Source organism: Pseudophryne corroboree, chromosome 5 (genome assembly GCF_028390025.1).
Source record: "Pseudophryne corroboree isolate aPseCor3 chromosome 5, aPseCor3.hap2, whole genome shotgun sequence".
NCBI classification, from domain to species: domain Eukaryota; kingdom Metazoa; phylum Chordata; class Amphibia; order Anura; family Myobatrachidae; genus Pseudophryne; species Pseudophryne corroboree.
The window spans coordinates 61,615,150-61,626,268 of record NC_086448.1 but is presented as its reverse complement, the minus strand read 5'-3'; positions in this window follow the sequence as shown (position 1 = coordinate 61,626,268).

Sequence of the window (11,119 nt, the reverse complement as noted above, 5' to 3'; positions counted from 1 at the left end):
GGAAGGGTGTGCATGTGTGTTCTTATCGCCTAAACAGGTCTCTACCTGATGTACCTGCCTAAACTCGCTGAGGAAAGAACTGATTTGACTGAGTCAGAGGGCGGGACTATATGGTGAAGGCCCCAATGCATCCTGGGAGGCCAGAAAGCTTGTGACCGCGTTAGTGCCATTTTCGCTGTTGCTCGACAATATTCCAATGTTATCCTGTGGATACCTGTGGACATAAGAGAAATCACGTTATCAATGGTAAGTTCTTACCATAACGTATATTTCTGCTGCGGGGTACACTGGGCTCCACAAGGATCTTAATCCGAGGCACCAATAGGATCAAAGCGTTGACTGTTCCCAAGATGCACAGCGCCGCCTCCTCTATAACCCCGCCTCCGTGCACAGGAGCTCAGTTTGTAAGTTGGTGCCATGCAGTAAGTAGGCAATCAACAGGGGTGCTGCTCCTGCATCCCATATTATAACTTAATTTCTGAAGAAAGAAGAAATTTGAAGACTTCAAGGGCTGCAGCTTTACTGTATGTCAGATAGACATTCTCTGCTGCAGCTCCATCACTCCCCCAGCAGCGCTGTATACTTCCACGCCCTGGTTGCCGGGTAACTACAGCGGAGGATCTGATGTCCTTCCTCGTCAGTCACACACTCGCCGCTGCCCTCCGGGATCGCGTGGCTGCAGGTACAAGGGGAGGTAAGGGGTCTCTTTGGGCCGCTATTATCGCGATCAGGCGCGGCCGTGGGAGGTAGGCCGCACGTGCTGGCATGGACACTGTAAAGGGCAGCCGCTCCACTAGTCACCGTGACACAGGGTAGGTTTTTCTTCTATAAAAACCCGTTTTTATACAGCCCGCAGTGCCCGGTGGGGAAGCCAGCAGGGGGATAAGGCCTAACCTGTAGCCCCTCCCCCAGGGCGCCATTTGGGTAAATGTTCCCGCCCTGGAGCTGCATATCTCTCCCTCACTCCCTGTCAGCCGCCATCACACAGAGCTGCGCTGTTCCTGGGACTGCTGGGGCAAATCCTCCTCTGTAAAGCTGCCTGCTCGCTAGCGATGGACACTTAAGTATTATACGTGTCAAGGTACAAAGCTAGTTAAGAAAGAGTGCATACATTCAGGGTTGTGTGGTACAAACACCCTGTGATATACATCCAGTATCTACTGTGTTTTGTTATGTCTACTGTTTACATATATAGCTATACTGAGTATTACTTTGTATTGCTAGTCGAGTGCAGTTATGGTTTAGTGACCCCACAGACACTGACTCAGATGCTTCTGATGGGGAAGGGAAGTCACTGGTGGATGTCCCTGATTTAATTGAGGCTATTAGGCTCATTCTTCAGGTCTCTGATGAACCTGAGCCTGCGGCTGTCTCTAAAAATCCGGACAGATTTCAACGTAAGAAAGTGGTTAAACAAGAGTTTTACCTCCTTCTCAACACCTGACTGACATATGTCAGGAATCATGGGAAAATCCGGGAACAAAATTCACACCGTATAGGAGACTGTTGGCTCGCTATCCTCTCTCTGCGGAGCTATGTAAAAACTGGGAAACTCCTCCGCCTGTAGATTCTCATGTGGCATGCATGGTAGTTTCCTCAGCTCTGCCAGTAACTACCGTCACTTCTCTGAAGGAACCGACGGATAGACTTGTGGAGGGTTGTTTGAAAGCGATTTACACCCTAACGGGGGCTGTGCATAGGCCAGCCATTGCAGCAACATGGGCTGCTGAAGTTGTTGAGGTGTGGGCTCAGGAGCTGGAGGCGGAGCTGCCTTCCAACATTTCGGAGCATGCTCAACAATGTCTCTCATATATTGCCACAGCTTCTCATTAGGAGGCGGCTTCCGATGCCAGGGTGCTGGCGGCCAAGGTTGCCACTACGTACATCTTGGCTCTACGTATCCTTTGGTTGAGATCCTGGTCGGTGGATATGGATTCTAAGAAAACCCTGAAGGTGCCTCCTTTCAAGGGAGACATTCTTTTTGGCGAAGCCCTAAATAAGATTGTGGCTGATCTGGCTACTACTAAAAGAGCTTGCCTACCTAGTACGACTCCTTCCGCACAGAAGGCTAAAAGTACTTTCCCTCTGCCCTTTCGTCCTCCAGGTAAAGCAAAAGGTCAGGCGTACCCAAAGCAGAATCGTGCTTCCAAACCTACCAAGCCCAGACCAAAGCGGGCCTGGGCTGCCCGTCAGCCTGCTTCCAAAACTGACAAGCCTGCCGCATGACGGGGCGGGCCTCCCCCGGGGGATCCCAGGGTGGGGGGCGGGCTTCTAGGTTTTGCCCAGGAATGGTTAAAGACCACTTCCGATGCCTGGGTAAGGGAAGTCGTCGCTCGAGGTTACGCCGTTCCCTTCAAGAACCGTCCCCCTCATCGATTTTGCCCGACAGAGGTATCTTTGGACCAGGTGAAGGCAAACACTCTGCATTCGGTGGTACATTCCCTCCTGACCACAGGAGTGGTAGTACAAGTGCCTCTGGCTCAGAGAGGCAAGGGGTACTATTTTCCGCTGTTTCTAGTCCCGAAACCGAACGGTTCCTCGCGGCCCATTCTCAATCTGAAGTCATTGAACAAGTTTGTGTGGGTCTCCAAGGTTTCGTATGGAAACTCTGCGCTCTATTGTTCTGGACTTGGAGCCTGGGGACTATATGGTCTCCCTGGACATACAGGATGCCTACCTGCATTTTCCTATTGCAGTGTCTCATCAGCAGTACCTGAGGTTTGCGGTGGGCAACCTTCATTACCAATTTCGGGTGTTACCCTTTGGTTTGACAACAGCTCCGCAAGTTTTCACCAAAGTCATGGCGGTAATGACGGCTGTACTTCACCGTCAAGGGTTCAGGATCCTACCATACTTGGACGATTTGTTGATCATGGCAAATTCCCCAGAACTTCTCCTGTGTCAGCTAGATCTGGCGGTCCAGTTCATGAAAGCCCACGGGTGGCTAATCAACTGGAAGAAATCTTCCCTGGTTCCTGCTTGGAGCATGGTGCACCTGGGAGCATTATTGGACACTCCGAACCAACGGTTGTTCTCATCTCAGGAGAAAGTTCTGAAGCTTCAGGACAGGATTCGATGCTTCCTATCTCGTCCGCAAGTGTCGATACATTCGGCAATGCAAGTGCTAGGTCTCATGGTGTCGGCTTTCGACATGGTGGAGTATGCTCAATTCCATTCTTGCCCTCTGCAGAAGTTGATTCTGACCAAGTGGGATGGCCTGCTTCACCGGATCAGATCTCACATGATCTCCTTGTCTCCGGAGGTACGCCTGTCACTGAGCTGGTGGCTTCAGGACCATCGATTTAGCAGGGGCCGTCCCTTCTGGATATCCAACTGAGCATACTTCACCATGACGAAAGTCGATACCATGAGACCCAGCACTTGCATTGCCGAATGTATCGACACTTGCGGACGAGATAGGAAGCATCAAATCCTGTCCTGAAGCTTCAGGACTTTCTCCTGAGACAGGAACAACCGTTGGTTGTGAGTGTCCAATAACGCTCCCTGATGTAACATGCTTCAAGCAGGAACCAGGGAGGATTTATTCCAGTTGATCAGCCACCCGTGGGCTTTCATGCACTGGACCGTCAGGTCGAGATGACACAGGAGAAGTTCTGGGGAATTTGCCAGGATCAACAAATCGTCCAAGTATGGTAGGATCCTGACCCCTTGACGGCAGAGTGTAGCCGTCATGACCGCCATAACTTTGGTGAAAACTCGGGGAGCCGTTGTCAAACCAAAGGGTAATGCCTGAAATTGGTAATGAAGGTTGCCCACTGCAGCAAACCCCAGGTACTGCTGATGAGATACCGCAATAGGAATATGTAGGTAGGCATCCTGTATGTCCAGGGAGACAATATAGTCACCAGGCTCCAAGACCAGAACAATAGAGTGCAGCATTTCCATACGAAACTTGGAGACCCGCACATGCTTGTTCAAGGACTTCAGAGAATGGGCTGCTAGGACCCGTTCAGTTTCGGGACTAGGAACAGCAGTGAATAGTACCCCTTGCCTCTCTGAGCCAGAGGCACTTGTAGTACCACTCCTGTGATCAGGAGGGAATGTAACACCAAGTGCAAAGTGTTTGCTTTTGCCGGTTCCAGAGGCACATCTGTCAGGCAAAATCGATGAGGGGGACGATTCTTGAAGGGTATGGCATAACCTTGAGCGACGACGTCCCTCACCCAGGTATCTGAAGTGGTCTTCAACCCTTCCTGGGTAAAACCTAGAAGTCGACCTCCCACCCTGGGATCCCCCAGAGGGAGGCCCGACCCGTCATGCAGCAGGCTTGTCAGTTTTGGAAGCTGGCTGACAGGTGGCCCAGGCACGCTTCGGTCTGGGCTTGGCAGGTCTGGAAGCATGAGTTTGCTTTGGGTACGCCTGACCTTTTGCTTTTCCTGGAGGACAAAAGGGCAGAGGGAAAGTACTTTTAGCCTTCTGAGCGGAAGGAGCCGTACTAGGTAGGCAAGCTGTTTTAGCAGTAGCCAGATCAGCCACAATCTTATTGAGGTCTTCTCCAAAGAGAATGTCTCCCTTGAAAGGAAGCACCTCCAGGGTTTTCTTCTTGGAATCCATATCCACTGACCAGGATCTCAACCAAAAGATACGTCTGGCCAAGACGGACATAGTAGCAGCCTTGGCCGCGAGCACCCCGGCATTGGAGGCCGCCTCCTTAAGGTACAGAGAAGCCGAGGTAATATATGAGAGACATTGTTGAGCATGCTCGGATGCGTTGGAAGGCAGTTCCGCCTCAAGCTCCTGAGCCCACGCCTCAACAGCTCCAGCAGCCCAAGTTGCTGCAATGGTTGGCCTATGCACAGCCCCCGTTAGGGTATAAATCGCTTATAAACAACCCTCCACAAGTCTATCAGTCGGTTCCTTCAGAGAGGTGACGGTAGTTACTGGCAGAGCAGAGGTAACAACCATACGTGCCACATGAGACTCTACGGGCGGAGGAGTTTCCCAATTCTTACATACCTCCGCAGAGAGAGGATAGCGAGCCAACAGTCTCTTATTCGGTGTAAATTTTGTCCCCGGATTTTCCCAGGATTCCTGACGTATGTCAACCAGGTGTTCAGGATGAGGTAAAACTTGTTTAACCACCTTCTTACGTTTAAACCTATCCGGATTCTTAGAGACAGCCTCAGGCTCAGGATCATCAGACACCTGAAGAATGAGCCTAATAGCTTCAATCAAATCCGGGACATCCACCAATTACTTCTCTTCCCCATCAGAAACATATGTGTCAGTGTCTGCGGGATCAGTGTATGCGCCATCCTCGTCAGAGGACGTGTCTGGGATAGCAGTGGATTGGGAGGAGGTAATGGCCTGTTTAGAAGATGACTTAGTCTTAGGCGGGCGAGAGTGACACTTAGATTTAGTCAATAACCGGTTCAAATGCTGTAACTGAGTGGAGATTTGATCTGCCCATGGCGGATTAATAGCAGGGATCATAAACTGCTGCAGTGGCACAGGTGGTCCCACAGGGGGCGCCTATTTAGTTACAAGCGTGTTTAACATAGTGGAAAATGTAGCCCAAGGTGAGTCCTGTGAAGCCGCAGGTGCTACCGACCCACTGGGGGGTAAGGAACCCCCTGAACCTGAACTCTCATTTTATTATCCATCACGTCCGCAGCCTCAATACCACGCAATGTGGGAGAAGCCCCAGCGTCGTTGCCACGTGTAGCAGACATAACAATGTGCACAATATTGGGCAACCTGGTACAAGTTGTGGCAGCAATATACCTAGCAAGAACACTCGGTGCAGTGTGACTATGACAGCACAGACCTGGAGTACAAGAGATATAAATCTATATGGTGACTATAAATCACAAGTAAAAATACACAGCAAGTATAAATTGTGATACAAATCCTATATCATACAGAAAGACCTGATACACTTTGCCCCCTCAGGTATAACAATATAGGAATAGCCCACTGAATGAAATACCCTTTATTAAGGCAGCCACGCAGCAGCTACATGCGCACACACGTATATAGGGGGTCATTCCGAGTTGATCGTTTAAATTTAGCACAGCTACGATAATGAACTCACACATGCGGAGGTACACCCAGCACAGGGTTAGTCCGCCCCGCATGTCAGTGCCGGCCCCCTCGTAGAAGTGCAAAGGCATCGCACAGCGACAATGCCTTTGCACTTCAAGAGTAGCTGCCGACCAGCGTAGCTTTAGCGTGCTGGCCGGGAGCTACCCATCGTGCCCGTCCCGCAGCGGCTGCACAGCTGCTGCGGGCCACTCCCTGCACGGTCTGGCCATGCCTGCGTTGGCCAGACTGCGCCCACGAAACTGCGGCCAAAGGGCCGCTGTTTCGCCCCCTCCCGCCCATCGACCGCCTCTGCCTGTCAATCAGGCAGAGGCGATTGTAGGGCAGCGACGGGCGGCCATGCGCCGGCGCACTGCGGCGCCAGCACATGCGCAGTTCTGACCCGATCGCTACGCTGTGAAAAAGTGCAGCGTGCGATCGGGTCAGAATGACCCCCATAGTCACAAGCGTACCATGCAGAAATTATGCACCATAAAACTGCACTGGACTAGCAATACAAAGTAATACTCAGTATGGCTATATGTGTCAACAATAGATATAACAAAGCACAGTAGATACTAGATGTACTGTATATCACAGGGTGTTTGTACCACACAACCCTGAATGTTTCTTAACTAACACTGTCCCAGTGACAGGTTCAATACTTAAGTGTCCTGTATGAGGCACAGTGCGGGCAATCAGGCGGCTCTACAGAGGAGGATTTGCTCCAGCATTCCCAGGAACAGCTCAGCTCTGTCTGTGATGGCTGCTGACCAGGATTGAAGGAGAGAAATGCAGCTCCATTGCGGAAACATTTACAGAAATGGCGCCCTGGGATCGGGGGAGGGGCTACAGGTCAGGCCTACTCCCACTGCTGGAATCCTCACCCGGCGCCACGGGCCTTACAAAACGGGGTAATTTTCACAAACCCCCCCCCCCCCCCCCAGACCTGTGGCTAGTGGAGTGGCTGCCCAGTAATCAGTGTCCTCGGCAGCGCGCGCGTGGCCTGCCTCTCATGGCCGCACTGGATCGCGGTAAAGCGCGGTCAGACCCATTACCTCCCCCTTCCTGCGGCCCCACGATCCGGGAGGACAGTGGCGTGTGTGTGACTGAAGTGTAGGAAGGAACCGGAGCCTCCGCTGCAGTGACCCGGCAACCAGGGCGCAGAAGTATACAGCGCCGCTGGGGGTGATGGAGCTGCACGTAGAAAAGTCTAATAGACTTTGCCTGCTGCAGCCCTTGAAGTCTTTGTAGAAAAATCTTCTTCTTTTCTGTCAATTTAAGCTATCAATAGGCTGCCTCAGGCAGTCCCCCTGGTGATTGCCTGCTTACTGCATAGCACCAACTTACAAACTGAGCTCCTGTGCATGGAGGCGGGGTTATAGAGGAGGCGGCGCTGTGCATCTTGGGAACAGTCAAAAGATTTGAGCCTGTTGGTGCCTCGGATCAAGATCCTACTCTACACCCCGATGTTAATCCTTGTGGAGCCCAGTGTACCCCGCAGCAGAAAAGTAGATAGAAATTTAGTGCTGTATAGCCCGTACACAGTAGAGTGGGATACAGGGAGACTCACCTCGCTTCCAGGATCGATCAGTACGTTAGCGAATGCTGAGTGGATCCAGACGCTACTAATGTACACTGCCGCTGCATGAACCTATAGTGAACAAAGACGCTCAGTGAACAAAGACACAGCGGTCACACAGCCGCCTATGCTGCGTCCGGGTCTCCTTGTGGTAGCGCTTAGTGAACACCGACGCAGTGACTTATGCTTCGACCGTGTCCCCTCGTGGTAGCGTCTGAGACGGAAGCGAGGAATCAGTTCATGGCAGGAGACTCGGCGGAAACGGGTCATGAACCAGGGGGAGGGGCGACGAGGAGAGCGTCTGACTCCCCCTGCTGACATCAACCCTAGGGATCGTGGTGTCAAGAATCTGGTATTTGTGAATCCGGAGTCAGGTTGAAGTCTGTATAGGCTGCTGAGATCTCGCCCCAGAGTTGATGCAGTTGGAATGCAGGCTGATGAGAGGAGACAGTAGATTAACCAGGCTTGTAACTGGGTTATTACTGTAATCAGGATGGTATTAGAAACTCCCCTTGTGCTGGAATCCGATTGGTATTGCAGAAGAGTGTTCAGTAGATTATCCAGGCTTGGACTGGGTTATTACTGCTCCAGGAATGGAGTGAACTCTTGTATGATGGTAAGAACCGGACTAGAAACTGGAGTAGGATCGGATGTTACCAATGTTTGGTCAGAATGAGAATCAGGAAGTTAATTAGCAGGCTGGAATCATCTGTGCAGCCCAGGAAGGATCAGACACAGACTCAGGTGTCAGGTGAATGCAGCTTATACCCCTTTTACACCAAAATCCCGGGTCTGACCCAGGATTTGAAACACAGTTCCAAGCCGGGTCAGACCCGGGACTCCCCCCCCCATTTCACTGCAGTGCCGATCCGGGATATTCCCGGATCAGCACCGTTTACACTGCACCCGGGTGCAGTGTCTTGTGGGCTGGCGCTTAGAGATGATGTCATCTCCAAGCGCCGGCCCACACTGCAGATCGGGACTCCGGAGCGTCTCGCCGGGGGCAAGCACAGCAATCTGGAAGCTGCTGTACTGCCCCCAGCCTCCAGCGCTTCCAGGCACCAGACATGGCGCTGCTGTCTGCATAGACAGCATGTGCCATGTCTCCAGCAGCAGCATGGCAACCAGCACGGCGCCGCTGTCTGCAGAGACAGCGTGCGCCGTGACCCCCAGTCTCCCGACCGCCCCTGGGCACTGCGGTACGGGAGGTTTGCCATGCTGTAAATGGGTGCCGGTCGTCTGACCCGGCTTACCCATTTACACCGCCTCCTTCCCGGGTCTTACCCGTGTCCAACCCTGCGTATGTGCCGAGTTGGATTCCTGGGAAAGTGGACCCGGGGTGACCCTTTTACACCACCTGCAGTCTCGGGATTTTGCGCGCTCCCGTGCAAAATCCCAGGATATTTCAGGTGGTGTAAAAGGGGTATTAGTGAGATAAAAACTGCACCATAGAGGAAATGCAAGCTATTTGAATAGCAGGAGCTCAGAAACTTTTCACCTAGATGAGACTAGGCTAGACTGTGCACTGGCGATTTTGCATAGCCAGTGCTGGGGATTTATACCACTGGGTTGGCTGTGAGTGGCTGGAGTGAATCAGGTGACGGAGCCTTGTCCTGGCTGGGCATGGATTGGCTGATTTACAGTCAGTTGACCGGGACCAATATGGCAGTACTCAGGCCTCGGTGCATTGAGGCCCCGTTTCCTCTAGAAAGCATGGCTGACAGTGCTGCCAGGGCACCAGGGAGCGGGCACGGTTGGCCACAAGTGTAGACTTCATACTGGAAAACCGTGGCCCTCGATGACATGTAAGGTAAGTGACCCATCTGCAGGGAAGTCCACGCCGATTTGTGACACGCGGCCTCATGCTATTCCTGGTGCCTAAGATCCCTAAGGACCAGCGCTGGTGCACCCACGATGGCAGCCGCGTCAGCTACTGTTTGGTAGTCTCCTCCCAATACAGTGCGGCTGTGTCCATATTCCATCTACTAAGCGGAACCGATGCCTTACCTTCTCTCCGTGCTCCGGCCACAGCCTGGTATCGTCTGCTGGACCTGCTAGTATATCTGACACAGACGCCCGCTGAAACAGCACTGTACTCGTGGGTAAGCGTTGTCGCGACCCGGCGGAGAGTTGTTTCTTAAGCGTATAAGATGCTTTTTTTGAAAGATCACTCAAAAAACTAGTAATACTATTAAAAATAACATAAGAAAGCTTAGGGCTGCTGGTTTTTTAGCAGCCCTCTGACAATGGTCCGGCTAATGCCTCACCAAACAAAAAACTGATTTGCCTGAGCCAGTGGGCGAGATATATGGACAGGCCCGGTGCATCCTGGGAGGCCAGAAAGCTTTTGATCGTTTGGTGCCAATCCGCTGTCGCTCCATCATATCCGATTGTTATCCTGTGAATAACCTGTGGACCCTGCCGGAGAAAAATAGGATTTTAATACCTACCGGTAACTCCTTTTCTCATAGTACATAAGGGATATTGGGGGAAACTAGTATGATGTGTATAGACGGGGTCCAAAGGAGCCAGTGCACTTTACATTTCTTCAACTGGGTGTGCTGGCTCCTCCCCTCTATGCCCCCTCCCACAGGCAGTTATAGATAAAAACGTGCCAGAAGGAGAAAGGACATATATGAGAGAAGGAACATGATAACAGAAGGTGGTGAGATTGACATACCAACACACTACTAACATAGAACAACCAGCAACGGCTGGCAACAACAACAGCAAAAGCTGAACAGGTAACTAAAGAACACGAACCTGCAGGAATAGTCAACGCACAGAGGCAGGCGCCCAATTATCCCTTATGGACTACGAGAAAAGGATTTACCGGTAGGTATTAAAATCCTATTTTCTCTAGCATCCATAAGGGATATTGGGGGAAACTAGTACGATGGGGACGTCCCAAAACTTCCAGAAGGTGCGGAGACTGCTGCAGCACCGACTGTCCAAACTGGGTATCCTCTTTGGCCAGGGTATCAAACTTGTAGAACTTCACAAAGGTGTCCTTCCCCGACCAGGTAGCTGCTCGGCATAGTTGCAAGGCCGAGACTCCACGGGCAGCTGCCCAGGTAGACCCCACTGGGTCTTGTAGAGTGGGCCTTCAGAGACTTAGGATCAGGTAAGGCTGCCGACACATAGGCCTGTTGGATAGGGAGCCTAAGCCAACGAGCAATGGACTGCTTTGAAGCAGGGCAACCCTTTTTCTGTGCATCATAGAGCGCAAACAAGGAATCAGTCTTCCCGACCCGAGCCGTGCACTTGACATAGATCCTCAAGGCACGCACAGCATCCAATGCCTCCGGGGGAGCAGAAGCGTTAGAACTGGACGTAATGATAATAGATTGATTCAGGTGAAACGCAGAGACAACCTTCGGCAGGAACTGCTGTCTAGTCCAGAGCTCCGCTCTCTCCTCGTAAAAGACCAAATATGGACTATTACACGACAAGGCCCCCAATTCCGAGACACGTCGAGCAGAAGCCAGGGCCAGT